Genomic DNA, 26,474 nt, shown 5'->3' with positions numbered 1-26,474 from the left:
TATTGCACCACAAATGTGATTTTTTTTTTTTTGGTTGCCACTGAAAAATCAGTTACGTCTATATATATATATATATATATATATATATATATATATATATATATATATATATATATATATATACTGGCTGTGTATAGTTTGAAATTGCCTCGCAGGCAAGTGTGAGAAAGAATTGGCCTTTATTTGCCTGCATCCATTAGGCCAGTAAATAGTCCTCAGTGCCTGCAACACTTTCCAGCAGAATAAATGTCCAACTTAGTTTTGTTTTTCCTATTGAAGAAAAATGATAATCGTCTGGTCCTGCTATTATAATTGGGGTCAAGGAGAACTCATTATTTATGAAGAAATATCCCCCTCTCCACCCTTCTTCTCTGACTCTCTCTCCATTTTATCATCTTCTGCTGAAAGTGTCGCGGCACCCAAAAACCTGTGACCTTGCTGTTCCACTCCAATTCATACCCATTTATGAGCGTGTGTGTCTGTGTGTTCTTGATGTGTGGGTGTGTGCATGAATATGTTGGTGTGTACATGTGGTTCGGTTTGTGTGTGTGTGTGTGTGTGTGTGTGTGTGTGTGTGTGTGTGTGTGTGTGTGTGTGTGTGTGTGTGTGTGTGTGTGTGTGTGTGTGTGTGTGTGTGTGTGTGTGTGTGGTCATCTCGAGCCACAGTGGAGGTTTTTGTCCCACATAGGCACCTGACAGAAATGTCTCAAAGGCCCTCTAACTAGACCACAGACTTAACACAAACAGACACACATGCACACACAAACACACACACACACACACACACACACACACACACACACACACACACACACACACACACACACACACATACACTCTTGAAGAGGACAGTACCAGAGAGACAACTGTTTACATTTTATCTTACATGAAAGCATTATTTCATCAGGGTTCTCTCAGTGATATCAGGGGTCTCTCTTACTTTGAGACCTGGTCCAAGACAAAATAAAAAAAAGAATATATAAACCATTTGAACAGAGAAACAGGGATCTGCAAATTTAATCGCAGCCAAAATTCATTTATAATAATTCTGTTTTGAAGATTAAGATCAGTTTGTAGATTTTACACAAAACAGAATAGTTAACCAGGGAAAGCACTGAAGCACTGCCAAAATGCATTTTTTAGTGGTTGTTTTATTTGAATAAAAAATAGTGAGAGGGATGAAAAGAATGAGGATTTGGCTATTTATTTTCAAACATGATATCTGTTTTTTCAGAATAAAAAATTAATTGGCGATGAAGCTAAGGTTGAACTAGGTCTGCTATTTGCTCAGAACATGTTAAACCACTGACTGTATACATTTGTGCTGCAGCCTCTGGGACGTTATTGATGAGTTTTTCCAATCACCTCTCAAAGACTTGAGTTAAGTCTTTTGTCCAGGGCTATATGTTGTTTATTAGGAACAGTTAATGGCTCTGGGCTAATTCATTCCCAAAAGTTTCACATTTCCCCCAAAAGTTATTGAAAACACTTTATTTCTGATGGTAGTTATAATTCTTCCAACTAAGGAATCTAAGAGAGCAGCTAAACTTGGCACACTTGACTCTTTCTTGCCAAAATCTGTGTTCAGAGGGCAACAAGTGACCAACACTGAACAGATAACTTAAAATAGCCATTACTATCATTACTGTGACGTGCCATCTTCTCAACAAGCTTCACCTTAATACAATGACTACCACATTTAAATGAATGTATGTTTAATATATATTCATTTTTAGCTCTAAATAGATCCCTGGATGTCAGAAAAACTGAATCCAGGGGCTTACCTGTCTTATGTGAGGGGTTGTAAAGTTTCTTATCCATATAATAACAAAGAGCATCCAACTATAGGTGTTCTCTAAGGACAATAGAAGATGTTCTTCCAAGTCTCAATTTAATAAAGTACAAATGAAAGAAACATGCTGGATTGAAACAGCAAATGCAACAAGGCGACTGTTGAAAAAGCATGAACAGCTGAGTTACAGTACCTAGACAGGCACAAGTTAGTCCATCGTCCATTACTCTCTTTTTCCTGATTCCACAGACACATTTGACACTTGAAGATACAATAATCCTGTGGTAAAGCACTTTACGTGACTGTGAATGCACACCCTTTACATCTCTTACTGAAACATGCATTTCTCTGCCACACCCCTCTTATCTGGCCCCCATTCGCTTTCTTTTTTTTTTTTCCGTTTTGAAATCGTGTTGCATCAGATTGCTATGTGTGGCAAAAAAGGCGATGAGATTACCATGACAACGTGAGGGAGTGACGTGGAGGTTATTTCTGAGGCCACATAGTCCGCAGAGACAAACTCCATGACACTGATGAGTCATCAAGAAAAAGACAGGACCAGTGTATGCATGTTCCCTCATTTCTTTCTTCTCTTCTTGTTTAACATGCTTATACAGTGAAGATGATGAAGACTTTTTAAAGCTGTGAAATACCTTTTTTTAACATAAATGTTTGGTTTGTGGAGAGGAGCATGTAGAGATGGACTTCTCTTTGTGTGAACCACATTCATGTTAGCTGACTCTGAATCACAACAAGAGGGGTAAAACGCTTTGCTCAAGGGCACTCAGGTCAGTAGTAATCAGATAATCTCGTTCATTTTCTACACAAAGCTTTTCAGTTGTGGAATAGACTGAATTAGCATTTCTTAGCTCACACCCTTGTTTCCACACAGATTCCCAATTTTTTGCACCTTTTTCTTTCAACCGTTTTTCCTCCTCCTGCTTTGTCCCTCACCACCTGCAGTCTCAGATTTGTCCCATTTTGCCTCAGTGGTCCTCCTTTCTCATCATCATCATCACCATCACCACCATCACCATTATCGTAGCCTTCTCCTGTCAATGGTCCTCCATTTTTCGCACCCACAGCCTTCGCCATAGCAACAGAAGTGACTGTGTGACAGCCTACATATCAAGGAAGGAAAAAAGAGAAACGGAGGAATACAGAGAGGAAAGAAAAGACACAAAAACAGGGGGATGAGAAAGCTTGAAGAAGAGCAGTCAGAGAGCTGGCAGATGAAGGGAGGGGTGGCAGAAACAGTCTGCTTCAGGGAAAGATAGTGAGAGGGAAACGCCAAGCTTTGGTATCCAAAAAGATAAGTAGGTCAGTACTAATCTGGGGTTGATTTTAGCATATAAATAAATAATGAAGTCAGCTTCACTGTAAAATCAGCATCTAGGTGAATAGCCGAGTAAATATGAAAGCCCACTGTACGCTACGTGTCCTCCTAAACAGACATGTAGTGAAAGAAGCAGACGCAGAGCATCACGGTAACAAACTCACAGCTCAAGAGTTAAGAAGCAGCAAATAGTCAGGAGGTAATCAGTTCAAATTGTTGTAACCATCAAGTGTGTGCAAAGTGTGTGTGTGTGTGTGTGTGTGTGTGTGTGTGTGTGTGTGTGTGTGTGTGTGTGTGTGTGTGTGTGAGAAGGAGTTTATAGACTTTGATGTGGGGATGGCCCTGTTAGAGACATGAGGTGCATCAGACTGATGGGGCATGTGATAGGTTACATCTGGTACTGAGAGGAGAAGATGAGGAAAAGGGGGTCTGATTTGTCTGTACTTTACAACAATAAAATCAAACAAAAATTAAACATGTGTTTATTTGTTGGCGGTCATGTTTAGCTTAGCTTAGCATTAAGAATGGTGGAACGGGGTAACATTTTGCAGGACCAATTCTCCAAAACTCCATCTAAAACAGCTATTTTTTTTATCTTATACTTCTAACAATACGCTTCCTTTGCAAACAAACTGTCATGTAAAGAGAATGGGGGCATTCGCCCTCATTCACTGCCCTTAAGCAGTCCATCGTTTATCTAACACAGTGCCAGTGATGCTTTGTGCGGCATCTTATGTGTCAGTTAATAATCAAAACATTATTCTTCTGGTTTCGACACCCCACACTCTCACAGATCAAAAGGACACACATTGCTTAGTAACCAGTGATTATAAAACAGGGACTCACGGTGGATTTCACACTCATGAACTTTCAAGATAATCATTTTTTCCAGCCTCTTGGCCTCACCCTGGTGTCAACACACAGCTTTCTTTAATAACCTGGTTCCCTAACACACATCTTGTTCTTACTTAACCTCGTGCTGATATGTAGGACACCACTGTTTCACCTGACACACTTCTTTGTCACCATCAGCCTTTACTGATTGGATCCATTTTCCTTTGCCCTAATAGGGTATCATAAAGAGACCTTTCTTGAAGAAGACAAACTGAACAAAGACTGTAGTGGATCCAGCCGACACCTTCCCCCCTGGCATTAGCCTCTAGTCTCCTAACCTCACCTTGCAGCAACTCAGTCATGTTGTTGACCCCATTCACACCAGCACTTAATTCTCAAGGGATATACACATCCCCATGTAGCCTATATGTAGGTAATGTAACTGAATACATGTTGTCTGAGGGAACAGAAAAGTGCCCATGCCTATTATAATGCTGTGCATCATAGAGCGTCATAATGTCAGGAAGTCATTGCTTTAAAATGCAGTTTGTCGAAGTTCAGTAACAAGTAAGTGCCTGTCTTTTTCATTTATGTCTACTCCTAATCAGAAATTTGCGATAAATTTTCATGTTTTACTCATTTGTTTATCATTTTGATAAGCAGGCAGAGCCCCTTCAATATTTAGAAAAATATTAAACCAAAGGTAGCAGTGAGCTGTTGAAATGCATTCAGCTATTTTTTGTTGAAGGGGTCTCTGACTTAGACCAACAACATAAGATGCTGTTTGCTGAAGTGGAGAATCATAGCTTTAGCAAATCTAACCTTTACATTTAAATAAATTGTGTAATTCTCTGGGTTTGGTTATCTTTAGACTCGGTCAGATAGCTTAAGAACTCAAGCAAGTAGTTTATAAAAGACAAATATCAAACTTGGCAACTCCAACAAGTCAACAGTTTTAAATGATAACAAAGAGGCTACAGCAAAGACTTTTGTTCTCTCCTTGAGCTTCAACGTTAACTTCAAGGCAAAAGAAGTGACAAGAGAAAATTCTTACTAACATTTTACCATGCTGATGTTTTGATGAATCCTTTTTCTTATTAATCCCATCCACATAATGGATTTATGACCACGTCCACATCAGAGATGGCACATGGAGTAAAGTTATGGCTGATGTAAAAGCGATTAGATGAAACATTTTCAGATCAATAATTTGGCTCAACCTAAATTCTCCACTTCACTGTGGGCTGGCTGCAATGGGTGATTTGATTCCCCAAGACAATGGGTGACCTCACTGTGTGATTGAACACCAACACTGGTATCTCTGGTTACCGTTGTCGTAGCAACGAATTCTAATGCTGCACATCCTGATCTGTGTTGATGATGACAGCCTGGTTTGGACAGTTAATCCCATCCTATCAGTAGAATCTCCCCCCCCCCCCCCCTTTGTATCTAACTCTCTAACCATGTTTGTATCTCTGTTTGAGAGAATAAAGACTACTCAGACATATTGTATTTGGGCTTATTAAAAATCTGCTTTACGCTATCAAATAGCTTAAAGACTAAAGAAAACAAATGCTGAACACATTTTGCTGTCTGTCCCAGTATTTCTTTTAATGCCAGTGCTTGTAGATGAAGCTACTCTTTCTCATCTCCTCTGATTCTTCCCTTGAGCTGTTTAAATAAACATGTGCCTGATTCAAAAGAAGATTAGGCGAACAATATATAAAGCAAACTTTTAAATTACACATGCCACTAAGAACATGCACCAGAAGAAGAAATCCCATCAAAGAGATAAACTTTAAACCAATCAATAGCTTAATCTTTATTTCTGAGATCTTTGTCGGGCTGGGGACACCTCCCAATGTCAACTAGAAAAGATTCAATAAGCTGCACCATCACACATTAACAGGAACATTGTATCTAATTTCAGCTCGTGCAAATAATCCACAACTTCAAATGTTCAAATGTTTAGGTTTGAGTTGGAAAAAACTAATTTATGAAAATAAATTGCACAGCACTGAGAACTGTCTGCAACTGAAATGACAAAACGCTGCATGAAACAACTTTATCATGTGAAAATATACAAATCTGTTGTGTAATAACAAAAAATTTCAAAAACATAAGTCTGTTTTAACACATGCAACTCCGTGTATGCAAAATCACCAAAGTTCCACCAAATGCTCTTCCAAATGCATCATTTTTTTTAAAGAGTTTATTTAAAGATGGGAAAGTGGTGAAGAAAGAATTAAGAGGCGATCTATCAATCCGCTGTCTGTCTATCCATATCCATTCAATGTTATAATTCATAGGGAAGTGGGAGCACCAGCTGTCAGAACAGGAAAGGTCCAGGGATTACAACAGATCGCCAGGTTTCATCGTCTTGAGACCATAATTTAATTATCTTAACCAAATTTCATAAAGAGCCACTAAATACTTGTATTGGTAACGCAGTCTTGATCGACCTGCTGAGAGAGATGTTGCCATTCGTGTGAAACTCTGCTGCTAGTGTGGCTAAAGGTTGAGGTTGAAACACCTGTAAAAAAAGACGTATAAAACACACTCGTAGCTTTCATCCTTTTTATGTGTTTCTGAGCTGCACTCTGTCACCTCAGAGTGGTGTTCATAAGATGAGCTCGCTGGTAGACTGCCCTGTGTGGTCTGACCGGGCACAGCTGCTGTTTATGATCTCCTGTTGTTATTCCTGCCCCATTAGGACAGCACAGAGCAGCTGAGGGAAACAAAAAAGACGAATACACAAGTTCAAATATGCACACACACATAGGTAGAGATTTGGTTCATTTCAAACCTCGCAACTACACAGCACCTGTTAAAAAATTGTCTTTAGGTGCAAAGTTTCAAGATGTCTTGAAAAAAAAAAGCACTGTAACTAGTTTGTTAGGTAAATAACTAAAACTAAGACTTTTGATATAAAGTATCTGTACACACTTAAATAATAACACTTTATGGCCCTCTTCTGTGTGAAGGTTGTTCAGACTGTCTTTAGGTTTTATAGTATGATGCTTATTTTCACTGAGACTTTGCACATGTAGTAATTGTTAGTAGATTTATTTTACACCACAATCATAGATTTTTCATCGATCGACATATGTGCATGCATTCCATAATCGGTCCATGTGATCATATATGGTCATATGATCGACCATGGGTCGGTCCATACGGATTATGGATCAACTGTAAGCAGTAAGCAACACCACGATGGATCTGTCATTCTTTCTTTTAGCAAATAAAGAATCTCCTCTTTCATTGAGCTAAAACATGTTTTCTGTCAGCTGCTTAACATACTAATATAGCTGCTATATAAATACTGCTATATAAATACTAATACTACTACTACTAATACTAACTTAGTTGAAGAATAAATATTCAAGTGAAACATTTTAAGTTACTTTGGGAGAAAAATGGGAGTATTTGACATTGCAGTGGTCTCATGATTATAAAAGCATACATTGGTATGTCCATGTGTCTGTCGGTTTAAATGGGATAATCATATTAATGCATATTATTGTTAATTTTGTTTCATCTGCTTAGATTTCCAACATGGCAACCATGAGACTCCAAAGCCCCCTGCAGTAACAGATGGCTGACGTCACTCGGGTCTCGTCCACAGTCTTTATGGCATTGAGTAAATGTTTAGGAATTAAAACTAGTAAAGGAACTACTATTTTATTTTTATTTAATGACAACAGAACAGATAGTTGCCATGTAAAAAGTGCATATACATTAAAAGTGCTTCTGTCCACCTTTTATAAGTGCAAGCCTTGTGTGTTATCCTATCGATCGACCTCTTTCTGTCCCCCTCTCTCTCAGCCTCAGAGATGTTTCACAGACGCATCCTTCCGCGACCTTCCCTTCTCTCCTTTCAAAGGCCTCTTCCTCTGGTTCTCCTCTTTACTTCTTGACCCTTTGACCCTGTGACATCCTGATAGCTCAGCAGTCATTTTACGCCTGTCCTTGATGGACATTGTAGATGAAGAAATAAAGATACAGATGGATATAGAATAAAGGGCTGAACTGACAATACATCAGATTGGAACATAGAGGTGTGAGGAGTTCAAGATATCCTTTTTGTTCAGAGAAAATCGATATCTGTAAGTGGTTCAAACTCCTTGAAACGTCATGTAGTGGTAAGCAGAAACATACTTACAAGTGAGAACAAAAGGGACATTGCAAACGCGTATCATATACTTTTGCACAAACTAAACGTTATATTCTCTTCTTTGCTACATGTTTATAGGCTGTCTTTGGGCTTTTTTACTCTTTACACCATCAGACCCAATATGTATGCAGTAGGAGATCATAGGGTCATGTCTAGACTGCATCCTTGGATTTTTAAAACTCTTACAAGAGCTGTGGACCTTTTCCTATATGTGTTACTGCAACATCACTCTGTTTTCATTCAGGATGTTTCTTTTGCTTGCTGTTAATTTTGTTTAAATCTCTGTATTGATCAGGAAGTTAATTGTAATCACTTTATTGATCCTCTATTGATCCTGAAATTATTAAATATACACAGACAGTTGTGAAAGAACCTATAGATGGGCATTAATGAAGAGACTGCTCCTTAATTTGGGAATTGCTGAAGTACTCATGAAGGAAAGTGGCACCTCTCCATTACTTAGTCCCAATCTCCATACTTTGTCTGAACTGGATCTTGAACATGGATCCCAACCCCAGACTGAGCTATTGGCCCAAATAGTTGATGGGTACCATGCTTTAAACAAGGTCAGGATCGGGAGTCAAACTTGCAATCAGTGCAATTACTTTGCTGTTTGTTGTCGTTAGAAACAATAAAATCATAGCTCTCGAAAAGGTTGAATTGTTGTGCCCAAACTTATTCAACCATATCTGGACTGGTATCTGTTCTGACCCTAGCATACAGCTTTAAATCGAGTCTGTGAGTTCTGTTTTTGTTTTTTAAATATTATTATTGAATGTATATTTTAAAGAGTGCATCAACAATTTCTTCATATGATATGCAATGTGAAGTTTAGTTTCAGACAAATTCCCCAAATAATAAGCCTTCTGCAGCCGGTTCTAAAAGACAGACAATCGGCAAAGAGCGCAATCACACAAACAACAGACAGTGAGGCCCACTTACAGTTCAGTCTTATCACACAAACACACACACACACACACACGCACACACACATACACCCCCCCCCCCCCCCCCCCCCCACACACACACACACACACACACACACACACACACACACACATACACACATACACAGTGAGAGGATTGTTTTGTGAAGCCAGTACAGCAGGCCTCAAGCAGAAGCACATGGTGAGCCCATGTGACCTCCTCCATGTGACCCTGTTTCTCTCGCTCTCTATCTCTCTGTCTGCCTCTCTTCCTCTGGGGCACATCTGCATAGAGTGTCTGGAGGAAACAGAACATCTGATACACACATATGACTGTGCTTTAAATGTAACCCATATACAGTTTTGAAGACAGATAGATGTGGGGCTCACCAACATAGAAAATCAAACATAAGGTAACTCAGGTTTAACTTCGACATGAGCTATACACACAAACATCTACTCTTCAGAAATTCGTGTGACACCGATCACATGACTCATTTTCACTACACTGGGAGGCTTTCAAGCTAAAGTCATCTTCATGCATAATAAACTCAGTTAACTCAGCAATGACGGCAGATAATTAATAAATAAGTGCAGCGTTGTCTTGGAAACAGGCCAAATGACCATCTGCAAGCTCTATAACAAGCTAATTGTTCTCTTAAACAAGCCACATTTTACAATAGTTTATCTTCTTTCTTTTAGGCAGGTGTAGGTAGGGATTTCACAGCCCTGTTAAAGAAACACGTGAGGACAGAAGCGCTGCAGCATATTTCTGAAATCATGAAAATTCAACCCAAACAAATTGCAAATCCTTTTGTTAGCATAGATACAGTAATCACTTACAGGTTGACGAAATAAAGTTCAACCACCTTTTGATATGCTAACTAATTTGTTAACCTATATTATAATATAATGTGAAAGGAAAACGGGAAGGTGTAATAGTTGGATTTTAAATGATTATTACAAATTAAGAGGGGAGTCCCTGCAGGACAAAAAGGAAAAAGGCAGGACATAAACTATTTGAGTTCATTTCAGACAGGCTTTGGTTGATGAGTAGCTGCTTTATTCTATTTTTTTCATCTGTTTTACTTGTTGTATGTTTTGCTTTGCTGTTTCTGTTCTTAACTGTTACTCCTTTAACCGTTAGTTCCTTTTCCTGTTACGCCTTTTATTGTTGTAAAGCACTTTGTGATCTTTATCTGTGAAAGGTGCTCTATAAATAATCGTTACTTACTTACTTAATTTGGACCAACAGTATGTTCTTTGTGGACACAGGAAGGAGAGGGTTGTTTTTTTTTACACAAATAGAGCCACAATTAACAAATCATAGTCACAATCTACCAGGGAAGAGATCAATCTTGTAAGATATAAATGGACATAAGTAGTTAATGGTTTTTTTCCATCATATTATTTTTGGCTTGAAATAAGGTCCAACAGGTTTTCCATTTATGATATTGCCAGTTGCTGACCTAAAAGTGTTTTTTTGTTGTTGTTTTTTTAAAAAGAAAAGCTAAAGACAATACACTACAACACAACTTGGAAAAACATTATTCTTTTTAACATATCATCCTGTAGTGAAAGCAACGCAAAATGGCCAAAATGTGAAATTTGTAAATTCTTCCCAATAATCACATTTGTTGATCAAATAAAAATAAACGGGTATTGTGATTGGAAAGTGAGCTATATGTGTTGTACCTCATATTCACACAGTATTGTGTGCTTGACAAGAAGACCTGTTTTTTCACTAATCAACAACCAAATCTCTGTAAATTCTACAAGTTATTTGTCCATTTTACAATGTAAAACATTGTATTTTCACCTTTAAGACAGACAACTGCAGAGTTAGTATAAAGGAGCTCACTGAACACATGAAAGGGTGTCGCTGCAGTATTTTGTGTGTGTGTGTGTGTGTGTGCGCTTGGTTGATAGTGTATATGACACTGCCCATGTGAGGATCCTTTGAGTGCTTATAGAGAGGATGTGCAGAATGAAAGAAAGGGATCACTGCTTATCTCGGGACCTCAGGGTCTCCTCGCCTCTCTCTCTACTCTTTCTCTCTCTCTGCTCCTTCCTTGTTCCACTCTCCTCCCATCATGTGGTATAGCTTGTTTGGTTGAGTAAAAGAACATTTATCCAGTGTTTGTCCTTACAGTGTGAGAGTTAAAAGAGAAGGCCTGTGTGTTGCTCTGTATGGTAGTTTACTGCATCTAGTGTGGATTAGCAGTTTACCAGAGGGTGAAAGGCTGTTTGATGTAGGAAGGCAGATGCAGTAGGAGGACGGAGAGAAGAAGAGACTTAATGAAGGATGACATCATGGCAGGATACTAGAGTAGATGTGAGGGGAACTGCAGCTCCCCAGCTCCAGCCATGTGTCCCGGCCTGCAAGACCTAATTGATTGAGACAGCTAACTTCCAGTAATTCAGCTGATGAAGCTTTTCACTCTCAGGACTGCTGGCTGGACACAAACAAACTCTCCATCATGGCGGCAGAGGAGCAGAGACGAAGATGGAAGAGCAGGGAGAAGGGGATGCAGTGTGTTTTGTTAGTACATTGAACCAGAATCCACCCCCCCTACACACACAGAGACACATAGCACCACAACGACAACTCAGTGGAGACAAAGTGCTGATAGTGCTGTTCCCATTTAGGGGTTGGTGAAGGCACATGCATGGGTGGCTGGAGCTGTGAAGATAATGTGGCATGCTAGGCAGTAGACAGCCCTACTGGTGCTGCAGAGGAATGTTGTCTGACCCTGTCTAGCCTACAATTTTAAGACTAGCTACAGCTTGAGCTCTTCAACCTGATTCAAATGATCTAATCCTATGTTTCCAGTAAAAATCCAACCTAACATGTCCAACCATCAACCCAAAGCAGCTCAGTCCAACACAACCTGACCAAATTCAATCGACAACAGCAGCGTCCAGGCCGATTATAACCAGTGCTTTGCATGCACTTCTCAACCCCCTCACCCCTCCTTCCCCTCAAGCCTCTCCCAATCCCCGCCTCGCTCGCAGCTATCCTGCTGCATGTGCATGTGTGCCATAAATAGCATCAGCGAGGCTGCAGTGGGAGATCTGCAGATGAGAGATGCATGACCCTAAGATTACTATAGCTGCTGCAGTTCCCCACGCTGCCACAATCTGTTCAAATGTTCTGGATTATGCCAAACAAGTGGAAGAAAATAAAAGGAAGGGCAAGAGAAGTAAAAGAGAGAGCAGAGGAAAACGAGGTTGAAGAAGCAGAGAGTATAGGAGAGGACAAAGTAAGATTAAAAATGCTCTATCCTATCTGAGATTGGCTTTCTATAGCGATTTCTCAAGCTTCTCAGTAGATATTACACTGATATTTCATCATGGCACTATAGCAGATTAGATTTCTGTCCTTAAATCTCTTTTCATACTTGAGCATGAAATGTCATTGGTGTTGGTGGAAAGCAATAATCTGGCTCAGTGTGAAAGCAGGAGCAGACACATTTTATGAAACATGTGAAACAAAGTGAGAGAGCGAGAGGAGAAAACAGGGGGTGTGATACAGAGATGGTTAGAGGAAGTTGTGCCATCTTAAGTCTTGTTTTTTCACTCCCTGATTGATTTCATAAGTGAGTGTTTTTGGTCAGTTCTATTTGAGTCGGAACATTGACTTAAATGCCTCGTGTTTAAAATAGTGCGACCAAGATCAGCATCTTCTACAATTCTTCAATTCTACAATTCATTTTGCAGACGCTTTTATCCAAAGTGATGCACATCAGGAAGTAAGTACAACACAAGTAAGGATGTAGATCATACTCCACTTGTCTAAATTCCAATATGGCTTACTCTAGATATGCTCTTATTCTGATTGCGGGTGTTTAAATGGCATTGACCAGTCCTTTAAACCATTCTTTTATTCAAGTTAATATTGGAGTACTGTTGTTCATGCAGACGGGACTATTGTGTGTTCAAATGTATATTGCACTCCAGGGTACAAAAATTACATTGCTGAAAAAAACTGTTGCTTTGGAGAGACCATGTTAGTGTTTGTGACACTTTGTCTGCTGTGCAGAGGATTGGTGATAAATTGCCAAAAAGGCATGCTGTCATATGTAACTGGATTTGGTTGAAAATCCTGGCACATCCCATTTATATGAACATATGGGTAAAGGATTACAGCCATAGATCTAAAATTCCCAGTCTATTCCATTGACTCTACAGCTGTGCTAGCTTTCAACTCGGTTTCATTGACTTTGGGTGAGTGAGGATCTGATCAGGCTCACAATGAATAAAGTGTAGTCAGTGCTTATCATCTTTATTTTCACCATTTTAACTTTGCAAACTAGTATTGCTGCAATCAAGCACCAAAATATAAAACAAACAAAGAATATCAGAAGATTCTTCATTTTGTGCTTTTTCAGTATTGGACAAAAAATATTTTGATTTGGTTTCAAAAGGCTAGCAGATCACTCAAGTTAAATTGATATTGCACTGATTGAACTTTTAAATCTAACAGTGAGCTTTGTACAGGCAGTAGAGGCAAAGCATTCAACAAACACTCCCTCCTTGCTAATTGAAAATAAGGTTTGGTGTGGCTCCAGCACGTATAATTGCTTTCATTTTAAGGTCTTTCCAAAGTCATGCATTGGTTATCAATACTTCTTATCTTGTTCACTGTCCCAGCTGCCGTTAGCTAAGAGGCGGGGTACATTCTGGACAGATCACTAATCAACCACAGAGCTAACATATAAAGATAAACAACCAGACAAGCATGTCTTTGGGCAATGGGAGGAAGCTTTAGTACCAGTAGAGAACCCATACATGTGAGAACATGCCAGACGACTGGCTCATTTAAACCAGGAACCTTCTTGCCCTAAGGTTGCCCTGCAACCTTTTTACGATTTTTCTTTTAACTGTAATGTTCACAGCTTCTGATGTATTGTTGCCTCTCAAATGATGCAACAATGAAAGAAAACTATGCAGTCTTAAAGATACTGTCCTAGTTTAACATGTATGTAAAATACATGAGTAATAATGTCAAGAAATAAACTATACTGTCCAAGCATAATACATAACCTGATGCAGTAAAAAATGTTAATACACATTATTTATATGTCCATATATCTGTATGAAGGAATCTTTGGGTTTTAAAATGTATAATCAATACATTCGGTTTACATACTGTATCTACTCACAATAATTTTGAATACTGTTCTTTTCTAACTGTATGTGCTCTGTGAGGTGTCCAGGACCCATTTTAAACGTTCACCAAAAGAATAAAGCTTCAATTGATTGTTTGTTTAAAGCTCAAACTCATCCAACTTGTCAAATTTTCTATGAAGAAAATATAAAAAAATGTTCTGGTGGGCTGTGGTCTTTCATAAATGTTATGTTATAAAAGAGGTCAATGGTAAATATTCACCTTATACTGGATGCAGATTATATTGCTTGTAATTGGGATATAGACACTGTTAACTCTTTTAAATAAATTGTTATGGCCGTATTGATGGAAATTCCTACAAAAAAGTGGGTCCACGAAAACTGCTAATCCAATCAGTAAGAAAAACATCACCACTCAAGGGTGAAAACTTGCTTGACTCATTGACTAGAGACATCTTTAATGGAGCGAAACAGTGTGACAGTCCAACAATAAAAGTACAGGATGCCTAATTAGTTGAAAGTCAAAGCATTTACAGAGCTGACACATTAAGAGGTTGGATTTAATACCAAAGACTTCATTCCAGATTAAAACATGTTATTAATTAATATAATAATTCAAAAGAACAGGCTAAGACGTGGTTGGGCCAAATGTGTCACTCAGGCTCCATGGATCTCAAGTAATGAAACACACTGAACAGGAACACCACAAGGCCATTGTGTCACAGTAATTACAATGAAAAATAGCTCAATTAAATGTTGGGTGAATGGGAGCAGTTTGGAAATGGAGTGAACAATAAAATTCCATCCAGGAGTGTTAGCTTTGTAATAATAATAAAAAAAAAGCTCAAAAGATGTACTGTAGATTTCAAACCTTCTATAATCTACTGAATCTTTTTTTTTTCAATCTCTAAAATAAATTAACAGATTATTTAATCATTGACAAAAAAAAATCAAAGGAATGTTTTTAAGCTTCTATTTCAGAGATAGTGCTTACTAAAGAAAAGGCAAATTCATTGAATATTATGGAGGTTGTTGGGTTACACTTTCAAAATAAGGAATCGCATGTTGGTCAAGGCAACAAAAAAAAAGAAAAGAAAATATGCCATCTAAAGTGCCTGGCAAATTAACTCAGCATTGACCATACAAATCCTTAGCATAATCACAACAAGAACATGATTTTTAACTCAACAAATCTCATTTATATTGGCAGCAGTAGCAACACTGGGGAACAGCTTATAACCGAGTATCTGAAGCCAAAGTGAACACACATACATAGAAAAAACACGCTTAGCCTTGGGCACAGAGCAAACAATCTGGTCCACTGAGCTTGGAAAATGGTGACATGGTCAGATGTGGTTATTTAACCTTTCCAATAGATTATTCACACTAGAAGACACCAAACATTGCCCTCAACAATATTCATTGCAACAATATGGTGGATCTATAACAGTATTGCAGCCATCTCATGAGAGAGCCATCAGCACAACTGATTGCTCTGCAGGGCTCTAGAAGAGTGAGCTCATATTACATGAGCAACTATTATGATGCAAATAGAGTATCCACAAAATATTTGCATATTCAATGTGTCCCAAGTGCATAACTTTGATGCAGACGCTGATCCAGATAACCTCAATTCTAGGATCAGGTTGATTTAAATATTGGAGCACTGACTGATAACCTCCAAATTTCTCCAAATTGTTTTGGAAATTTTCCCTTTAAAAGACGGAAGGTAAAATGACATTTACTTAGGTTTATGGCAATTTGGTGTTGTTCAAATGCTGCTGTCTGAAGGAAGGACAAATAGTAGGATTTGGGACTGTGCCACTTTCATAGATCTTTTGATGCCAATGTTGTTTGATTTATGTTAACAACTCCTGGATGATAAGACATGATTTGTAGATGTTCATAATTCCAAGAAAAAGCTTGCTTGTGCAATTTTTGAGTCTCTTAAAGCTACATCATCAGATAAAAAATCTATTTGGCCAATACTTTGGTTTCTAAAGAAAAACTGCAAAAACAAAAACATTCCAATTTGCTTTGGCTGTTTTTTGTATTAAGCACTTTGCAAGTTTGTTTTCAGCAGTCAATTTTGACAAAGGAGTTCCATTGTCAAAACTTTGACATGTTTCCATTGATAAACATGTTAGAAACACCAGCACTTTACTGAAATAGAAATCTTTTGAACATAAATTTTGAGGTTGAGTTTAATCATTGATAGCTCCAAAATGGCAAAATATATACAGCATTTTCACATTTCTAACAGCATTTCAAATTCTATCTCCATTGATTCATAACATGAACAGGCGGTGTCTGTTATGATTAGGTTCTGTGGTGCCCTTGCATTTGTGTGTGTTGTCTGTTCCCGCCTGTCTGTCATGATCCCCCTGTTTCTCACTCCCCTTCTTGTCATGTGTGTTAATCAGTGGGGGCGTGGCAGCCAACTGCAACTCATCTCCTCGTCAACTGCCAGTACTGTACCAGGATCCTGCGTTCACTTGTCGCCGGATTATTGTTTCTGCTGAGTATAGTAGCTCTCGAATCATTGGCTATCGTCTAGTGATAGTGTTTTGTTTTGAATCCTAGTTGTTAGCTTCCATGCTCATACTCTTGTGGTTTTTTTCTGTTAATCAAGGCCGTGGCCTGCACTACTACAATACCCACACACGTTTCACAAACTATTTCTGCACGGATCACTCACCATACTTGCTCACGGAGATCACAGACACAAACTCATGGATTTCCCAAAAGTCACTTCACCCCCTCATTGTTCATATTCTTTGTCATTAAAGAACCCTGTTAATTTTATTCCTGTCTCTGAGTCGTACATTTGCATCCGAACAATATACATCATGGTGTATCTTTCAGTGTCAGAAACATAGGACCCTGGTAACATGACCCTCCTCATATGAAATTAGGCTGTGTATTTGCAGTTACAGGATGTACATTTTTACAATAATGGAACTAGGTATTATCTTAAAAATTAAAGTACAGTAATTCATTTCACAAGTAGCAAATGAATGACTGAATAAAACACAACTAACACTGTATTACTCTCATTTAAATGAGAAGTCAAAAGACATCGATATTCATCATAGGCAGCACAGTAATTGACCCCAGAGGATAATTCTTCAAGCCAGATCATTATTCAAACTCTGTGCTGTTGCAAATACATGGCATGCCTAAAACTATTTTTCATATTGGTTTTGACATGCTGCGCTCAAGTTTTTGTTCGTGGGCTTCACAGACTAGCAACATATCAGACGGAAGCTCCATGACAGTAGCTGGAGACACATAAGTGGGCACAGTGGGAGTTTGTAAGATGCTCCAAGGCAGAGAGCGAAGGGAAAAAAGGATCCCAACACTCAAGGAGGCCGAAAGACAGGCAACATATTGGTTTGCACTCATTACATTGTCACCATGAGCGCCCAATCTGGCACTACTTGGCATAAACACAGCTTGATCCCACCCTAGTGTGTATGTGTTTGGTTTTATATGTAGGCTACTGTAAATGACTTTTTCCTAGTAAAACCAGGACATGGCATTTCCTTTGGGGAAAAAAAGGCAGAGCTTCATATTAAAGCAAGGATTACACTAATATAAAGCCACAGGATTAGATAGCAGAGTGCATGTTTGTGTCCATACAGAATTCCCATCTCTCTCTGTGTGTGGCCATGAATCTGCAATACATGCTCATGCATGATCGCTCATGTGAGCTTCTTTTCATGCTGGTACATATGTGAGGCATGCCGCATTCACAGTACTATATGTGCCTCTTTGCTTGTGGGTGGAGGGATCGAGCCACATCCAGCCATGCTTATGCATGCATGTGTGTGTCAGAGCGTCGTGCTGTTGCAGAGGGAGGCTGCCATTTGTTTGCCCTTGGCCCGCAGAGGACGATGTGCTGCCAAAGACCGGCTCAGTGGAGAGAGGGGGAAGAAGAACAGAGGAGTTGAGGAGGGGATCAAAACATGGATAATAGGAATAGGAGGACATGTCTTTTAGATGTAATGCAGTTAAAGGTTCAGTTCAACTGAAAAAAAAATATGGTCAAGGGTACAGTATCACTCAACACTGTGGTTTGGTTTTAGCAGAGGAAAAAGATGTGGGAAAGTGTATATTTCTCATTGTAGTTAGCGCCACAAGTAAAGTCATTATTTATATATAACTACATCTCAACAAATAGTTTTAAACGGGATTTCAATACTTAGATACAATACATCAAAACAATGCATTTGGTTAGCATCAGCGGTGAATGAAATACTTCATAAGTGAACAGAATGGGGGAAAATAAAAAAATTACTTATGATGTGGAAGAAAAAGAGGAAATGACAAAAATTAAGAATGAAGAGAAAAAGAAACCAACGGAAAAGTGAAGAAAAGTAAGAGCTGCAGGTATAACATAATTAAAGTTCCTGAAATCAAGAGGGGGAGGGAAAGAGGTTGGACAAAGGTAACCCAGCAGTATGCAAGTAAAAAACACAAAGACACATATACATAAAAACACAACCACATGAAGTAGAGACCTTGATAACTTATTTATTGAGGCCTGAGCAGAGAGCCGAAAAGATCAGGTTGCCCTCATCACACACACACACACACACACACACACACACACACACACACACACACACACACACACACACATACACACACACACACTCAACCAGAGACAGTTACAGTAGTCCCATAGGCAAGGGCTCGCCAGATAAATTGAATTACTGTTATCGTACACCCAGGACTCAGACTGGGACCGTGTCTGCCCACCAACCACACCCTCTCGTTTGCCCTGTACTGAAAGACCCCCCTCACAACCAAGCACACACTCTCATGTACTGACACTCAATCACTCAGACACACAGGACAGAATACCAGCATTATATCCCATCAACACACACTCGCACAGACTCCATCGACATCACTACTGCAACGCCACATTACAGTCATCATTTACAGGCGGTATTGATTACTCTCTAGCTGTGGTTCACTGTTCCAGGCAAACATACACACACAATTGAAGAAGTTCACGTCTGTATAGATATTGAAGTGTTTATATATACTTGCTTAAAAAAGACATAAACACACATGTAGATATAAACACACACACACACACACCCACAGAACACACACTCCCAAAATGTTAGAACTCAGTGTATTGATTTCTACTGGGAATGGAGATCACTCCTCTACATTATGCTCCCCTATCTCCCCTCTCCCTTCAGTTCTTTTTGCCTTCATTCTGACGTATGCTGTTTCATTGTCCAAAATAAATAGGGTATGGCAGATGAAAGGACAGGGAATAATTAAAAAAAATCACTGAGAATATCTGCAAAAACAAAGGTCCCACCACTATGGCAGAGCAAACCTCAAATTAATTGAAGGTCTGAACGTATAGCCAAGGATGCTACGAAAACTGTAGGAAGCTGGTGTGGCTTCAAATGACTTGATGTGAGGTGAGGAACCATATGATTATGAACTGAACAATCAACATGGGAAGATAAAAATTAAATGAAAAAAAAAAAAAAACAAGAACGTATTTAATAAGGGCCAGTGTTTAGTTCTGTCGTTTGTCACAAAGCAAAGCAAAGTGTAAGGAACAAAAGGTAAGCCAAAAATTAGGCCCATGAATTTACGAAGGATTTGTATGGTAGCATTGTAGAGAATGTAACATCTCCATAATTTCCATATACTGTATCTTCCTGCCAGAGATGAGAAGGCCTGGCCATAGCCCAACTGTGTCATGTAAATGAAGGCTGGTGGCCTGCTTACTATGTTCTGTGAGATAGAGGCACAAATGAGAACGAGAGAGAGAGAGAAAGAGAGAGAGAGAGAGAGAGAGAGAAGGTGGGGAGGAAGAAGGGTGAGAGATGGAAAAACGGGAGAAGAGGGAAACAGAGAGAAAGATTGGGGTTGAGAAAGGGAGAGTGAGACGGAGAGGGAAAGAGGAAGTGGGGGAGATTCAGAGAACTGATGCTGCTACCATGGTAACCAGCGTCACCTTGGTGAGGAACAGAACAGAACCGCTCTGGGGAAAGACCCACAAAACATGCACACACACACACACACACACACAGAAAACTCATCAAACAATCAAGTATCCATTGATGTTTAATCAATGTGGACCTATTTTTTTTCATTCTTAAGCCTTGGTTGAAATATTGCTGGTAGTACTCAGAGAGCAGGTCAAGTGCAGTGAATGCTGCCCCACTAGCCATTGATGTTTAATTGATATGTGTGAGCCAGGGCATTGCTTTATGGATGCTCCTCATTTCCACAGACCCTTTTAGCTCACCATTCACATTCAGAAAGCCCTATATACCCGCTTCTTTTTCACATGAATTATATGAAAATGCTCATGCAGATATCTTATAATCAGGTCATGTAGATTTAATAAATAACAAATATGCTATATAGATCTCAATGCAGTGACTGCCCTTGAAAAACCTCTATTTGCACACTGTATACAGTATGCTACACTGTACGCATTCCTAGCCATTTGAATATGCATAGTACATATCCACTGCTGTGGCTGAGAGGAGGAGTTCCCATCCCCCCACTTTTCAGTGTAATGTGAAACTGTACTGCATACACATTCTGTTATATTATCTTCTATTCCATTCATTTTACGGACATTTAATTAGATGTTCGATTAGCTGTGCCTTCCATTAACTAAGTCTCATATTTCTTTCTCTCCCTTCCTCTCTTTCTTTATGACTGCAACGTCTTTGTTTGAGTCACGATGAGTCTGAGTGATGTGAAAACCTCATATGTTAATTCAGAGAGCAGTTTTGTCCCACATGGTACTACTTACTGATAGGTTGTCATTTCCTTTTGAAACAAAATATCGTGAACATCTAAGTCAAATGATTATTTTGGAGTTTTTCAGTCATTTGTTACAGGGACATACTGTACATTTAGAGTTTCCAAAAGCCTATGCTTACAATCAAGATTTTTCATTTTGTCAAACCAATTGTCCAAACCTAATACTGTTACAGTCACAATTATACAAATGGAACAAAACAACTGTATATATAAAATATTCGAAGCTGGGCCAGTCACAATATCTTTTCTACCATTTAACAGCTTTTATCGTGGTACATAGGACCCTGGTAACATGACCACCCTGTTGCTGTGCGTCTTACTACTATGTAAGCTATGCTAACATATTAACTCATGAAAGCACTTCATCATATACCAGCTAAAGATTAGAACGTGAGCAATGTCATTGAGCATGTACTGCATACGCATTCTGTTATATTATCTTCTATTCCATGAATTTTACGGACATTTAATCAGATGTTAGATTAGCTGTGCCTTTCATTAACTATTGTGAACAGTTGTACCTCTAAGCCGTCAGTATGTTGTGTTGCAGTTGTTTCAAAGCAGCACAGCAGAGAAGCAAACTCATTGCACATGCCATTTTGCTATTTATAGCACAGCATGTGCCAGAGAAATGTGCCAACAGATGCAAGGGGTGTAACAAGGACATATAGCAAGTAGAGAAGGTGAAGACAGTGATGCCTCACGACAGGCCTTTTATATCCGGCTGCTCTATAGCTTTAAAGATGCAGATAAACAGAGTTTAGTGGGAAAATCACATATACAACAAGCTATATCTGCTCTATGAGGCCCAACAAAGGCAGCCATGCTTTTAGCTTAGCCTCTTAACATGCTCACAGTCAACATACAAACAGGGTTGACAAGCTTTACAGTCCCCTATTGTCTTACCAAATAAGGTACGTGTGTTAGCATGTTAAAAGTTATCAGTATGCTCTATATATAAAGCATAGGCATACATTTTTCTTCATGTGGTATCTTTAAATAGACTCGTGTTTACCATGTTTGTGAGAAGAGTCCATATTTTTACTTGTTTATTTTACAAGCTGTAACACATTTTTGATGTGTTTTGAATAATATTTAGGTTGAAAGATTATATATTTCAATTTTAGTCAAAGTTTATTTTGCTATTTGTATTTCTGTGTCTGTGTCCTTTTGTCAGTCATTGGTAATTGACTTTGTTAAAGTACAAATTTCCAAACCAGTTGCAGTTTCTTCGCTATTTTCTGATCTTTAATATGATACACTAAAGCCACAAACTATTTGATTTCATCTTGAGGGATTTCAATAAAAAATAATAATAATAATAATAAAAAAGCCTTGATAGGACACAAGGTCAAATCGAATATTACAAAAGAATTAACCAAATCATTCTCGAAGTTCCACTTTCTACACCAGCAGCTGTTATATTTCAGCTACAAAGATGCTAGCAAACCAACAGATGCACATTGCCTCTCTAGATCCATTATACAGCTAGCTTAGCAAGAAAAATTCAAATCTATATTTCACACAATAGATAGCCATTTCTTTTCAGGCCTGTCCGAATGCATCAAGCTACCTATCTACCTACTTATTTGTAGTGGAAGTTACATTTTTCCGGCATTATTGTTCAAGATGTGTTGCTTAAGGTGTCGGACTGCTTCTTTTTTTGGAGTCAGACCACCCCTGTGCTTCACCTGTATTAGGTTTATATGGAACCAAAGTAAGCTGGGGGTTTTTTTATTTTATTTTTTTATCTTAGACTACGGTTTAATAGAGTGGAGGTTACTTTACTTTGAAATAATCATTGTTGGATTCCTGGCAGAGCCCTTGGTCAGTAATGTGTTCGTCCTACCTACACAGATGCATCTATCATCTCATATGTGATAACACAAGGTCAGCATCTGTTGACCATATGCTTTAGATAAAGTGTTTTGATGCTGTGGAAGCTGTCTACCTACCTATGCTGTCATTTGTGCAGTGTTGATTCCATTCAGATATTAAAAAGCAGAGACAGAGTGTTAAACTGTCTGAGGCATCATCTTAGCCGTTTGTAGCCTCATAACTTTTTCATGTGGTTCATAATCAAAAAATAAGCCAATCTGTTCATTCAGAAACTAAGATTATAAATAAAATTATGCTCATTTGACTTGTTGGCAAATTACCAGCTAATATAGATCATATTATTACAGCACGGACCAAAGTACATTAATCCTATCTCTCGTGACTGTGTGAAGGTACACTCAGGAATGCATTCATCTGCTTTGGATTGCAACATGTTTGTCATGACCTTTTTAAATACGTCCACATTCTCAGCCTTTGTCTCATTCTTTGAGCCTCATGTTCGATCATAAATTCTTCATCAAATCTGTTATCGCACCGTCACCTTTTATTTCAGCTCACCCCTTTCAATTTTACACAGAATATGTTTGCAATTTGCAAAGATTGTGAAGTGGCTAATGAAGTGGAGATTTGCTCTTTTTAAAAAACAAAAAACAATGAGCTGAGAGAAGAGAGAATTAAAAAAAAAAAAAAAAACAGGAAGAAAATGACAACATTGGATTGGAAAAGAAGGCAAAGGTGTGTTTGAGAGGAGAAGAGAGCAGTATTGAATAGAAAGAATGAAAGGGAGGCAGGGGAGGTCAACAGAAGGAGAGGCAGATGCTAGTGCCTCAGATGCCTGTGTGCGAATAATTATCCTGATGAGATTCAGCAGAAGTGTCATGAAATGCATAGGAAGGGGAGGTTGGTTTTGGGAAATACCTCACGACACAGAAGGAAAGAAACACAAAAATGAATGCCTTTTTCGTCATGAACATATTGCAGCACAGTGTGTATGGCACGTGGGTTTGACATGGGTGGGTTTGGCGTTTGTACCTACTGCTTCTTCTGTCTAGTGTTTTCTCCCTCCTCGTCATACATGGCGTGAGAAAGTGGAGCCTCCCTCTCATCTTTTAAAGATGCATGAAGCTGCAGCTACAGAACTGCAGGGGAGACAGTATAGGAGATAAAGAAAGAAGAAACACTGAGCAGCATCATTTTTCCACTGAGTTAAAACACCATTTATAACCTCTAAATCTTCCTTTGTGCTGAGAAGGGGGAAAATAAGTAGAGGGTTGACAAAAATAAGTGCATAATCAATTTTCTTTCTCCATCCTCCTTGTTTAGATTTAGAGGCCAGCCTGCACTATCTGTCAGTGATCTCCTTCTGATTTTAGCTGATATAAGGACTTCAGTGTGTATCAGTGACCAACTCCTCTTTTAAGATTCTGTCCGGCACAGTCAGATGGCAGAACATCAAAAACAGAATCTAGTCTCTCTCTCTTTCTCTCTTTTTCCCTGTGTGCACTAGTGAAAGAGCTTGATGCGTTTCTCTCTGCAATCCATTGCTCTTCCAGAGATTAAAGGACAACACAGATGTTGTGTTGCATGTGCAAAGACCACCTGTCTGCTCCAACCTGTCACAAAGCACGGCCTTTTTGTAAATCACAAAAAAAAACGTAAGCTCTTTTATGTGTCAGACGTGTAATAAATGTTAGAGAAGGGACAGATCCCGTTTAATATCCGATATTGAAGTAATTCACAAATCAGATATTGGATCGACACTTCAGTTTAAGATAGTTAGTTTGAAAAACGTGTTGTTGTTTCCTGTTTTTATATGAAGCCAGCACAAAGTTCAAATGCATTTATTTGTAATCATTTTAATTTTTCTGCATTTTTTGTGATTTCTGCATTTTTCAGGATTCATGAATTGTCATCTACTTTAGATGTATTGTACAAAATTCATTTTAATTTGTTTCGTGGTACTTTGCCTTTCAAAATTGCCAATTGACTGTAGGCTTACATTGGCCATGCAGTAGCCTCAAACTGTCTGGAATCATTCTGATAGTATCATAAGATGAATTGGTGGATGGTGAGATATTTTTTATTTTTTTTGGTCGACAACGTTATGGCAAATCACAGCTGGATCCAAACTGCTGTGTTTCCTCTGTTCTGTCTGAGGCAGCTGATTTGTAGGTCATGTGTGAGCCTCAGAAATAAACTGAGGGGAGTGGGTGAGCAAAGGACTTTTACCCTCTAGTGGTCAGCCTGGGGATAGGCCTGTCAAATTTGTTAAAGAAAATAAATATAAATGCCAATTATCCCAGTTCAGTTGTGCATGGAGGCAGTGACCCAGTTGGAAATAATTTCCAGATTTCAGAATTTCATTCCTTATTCAGCAGCCACACTCTGATGCAGTTTGGTGTGAATGTAAGGCTTTAGCTGTACAAGTAGGTACAGCTTTTCCTTTCCTTTTTTTTTTTGAGCACACACTCAAACAGTCTGATGTCACTCCTCCACTCTGCAACTCACATCAGAGTAAAACCAGCGGACTGAATCAGATGCCGCCACTTATGCTGCCTCACTGAGATGTTAGTGGGCTAGAACTTTTAACTTCTTATGAAGACCAGTACATTTAAAATCCCCGAAAGGTTTATTTAGCATGCTTTTAAAAACGTTCACCATCCATTTAAGCTCCATTATCAGAAATTCCTGAGCTCTCTCCACAGTTTTGTGTGCCATAAATTATCAAACAAATGAAATTTAAATGTATCTTTAAAAAAAAGTCCTGCAAAGTGCCCCACTTTTCTCTGATATAATGACAGTTTTTAAGTTAAAGTATGAAGTCGCAGAAACTAAACACAACACATGACAAACAATAGTATCATGTGTGTGTTATACAAGTCCTTCAGAAAAAAACACTCAAGCAAAATTTAATCCACACAAAAAAACTAAACAATTCAAATAAGGGCAAAAAAATGTGTGTGTGTGTGTATATATATGCCTCATTGTATCTTTGTTTCTTTATCCTGAAGCACTATCATAATTGACTGTGATCAGTGGTAGCAAACGTCAAGTTAATAATGTGAATAATTTAGAGTTTCATCAGTATTTTGTCAGGTTAATAGAGTCTCATAGGTATAAAACATCTACACCTCCACACACACAAAATAATTAACACTGCAGTAGCTACACATGGGGGATATCAGTGGAAAAGTCATTGCTAAGCGCAGGCAGAAAATGTAGTTTGGTTGAATTTCAGGCTTTGATTTCTAGTGTTAATGAATATAAATGAAAAAATCACAGTTTCCGACAGCCAGGCATCAATAAACAGCCTTATAAACCATTCCTAGTGGTGTTTTTTTTTCACACTTGCAAGCACATGATTACAATCACACTCTCACACACATACAGTACAACATATGTTTCAAAAATTGTCAATGGGCTCAAGATTTCACAGTTTTCCTGTCTATATTCCAACACAAACCTGTGACAATGTATTTGAGGAACCATGTCCCTGAGTAGAAGAAAAAAAAGACACAATAGTGAATTGAGTTCCAAGTATGTTCTGTAGGCCACTCTGTTTCATTTTTTTTCCCCCATTAAAAAATAAACAGGGAAATCTCTTCTCTCATGAGGGAGTGT

Source organism: Symphodus melops (genome assembly GCF_947650265.1).
Source record: "Symphodus melops genome assembly, chromosome: 11".
Taxonomy (NCBI): Eukaryota; Metazoa; Chordata; class Actinopteri; order Labriformes; family Labridae; genus Symphodus; species Symphodus melops.
This window is presented reverse-complemented; position numbering follows the sequence as displayed.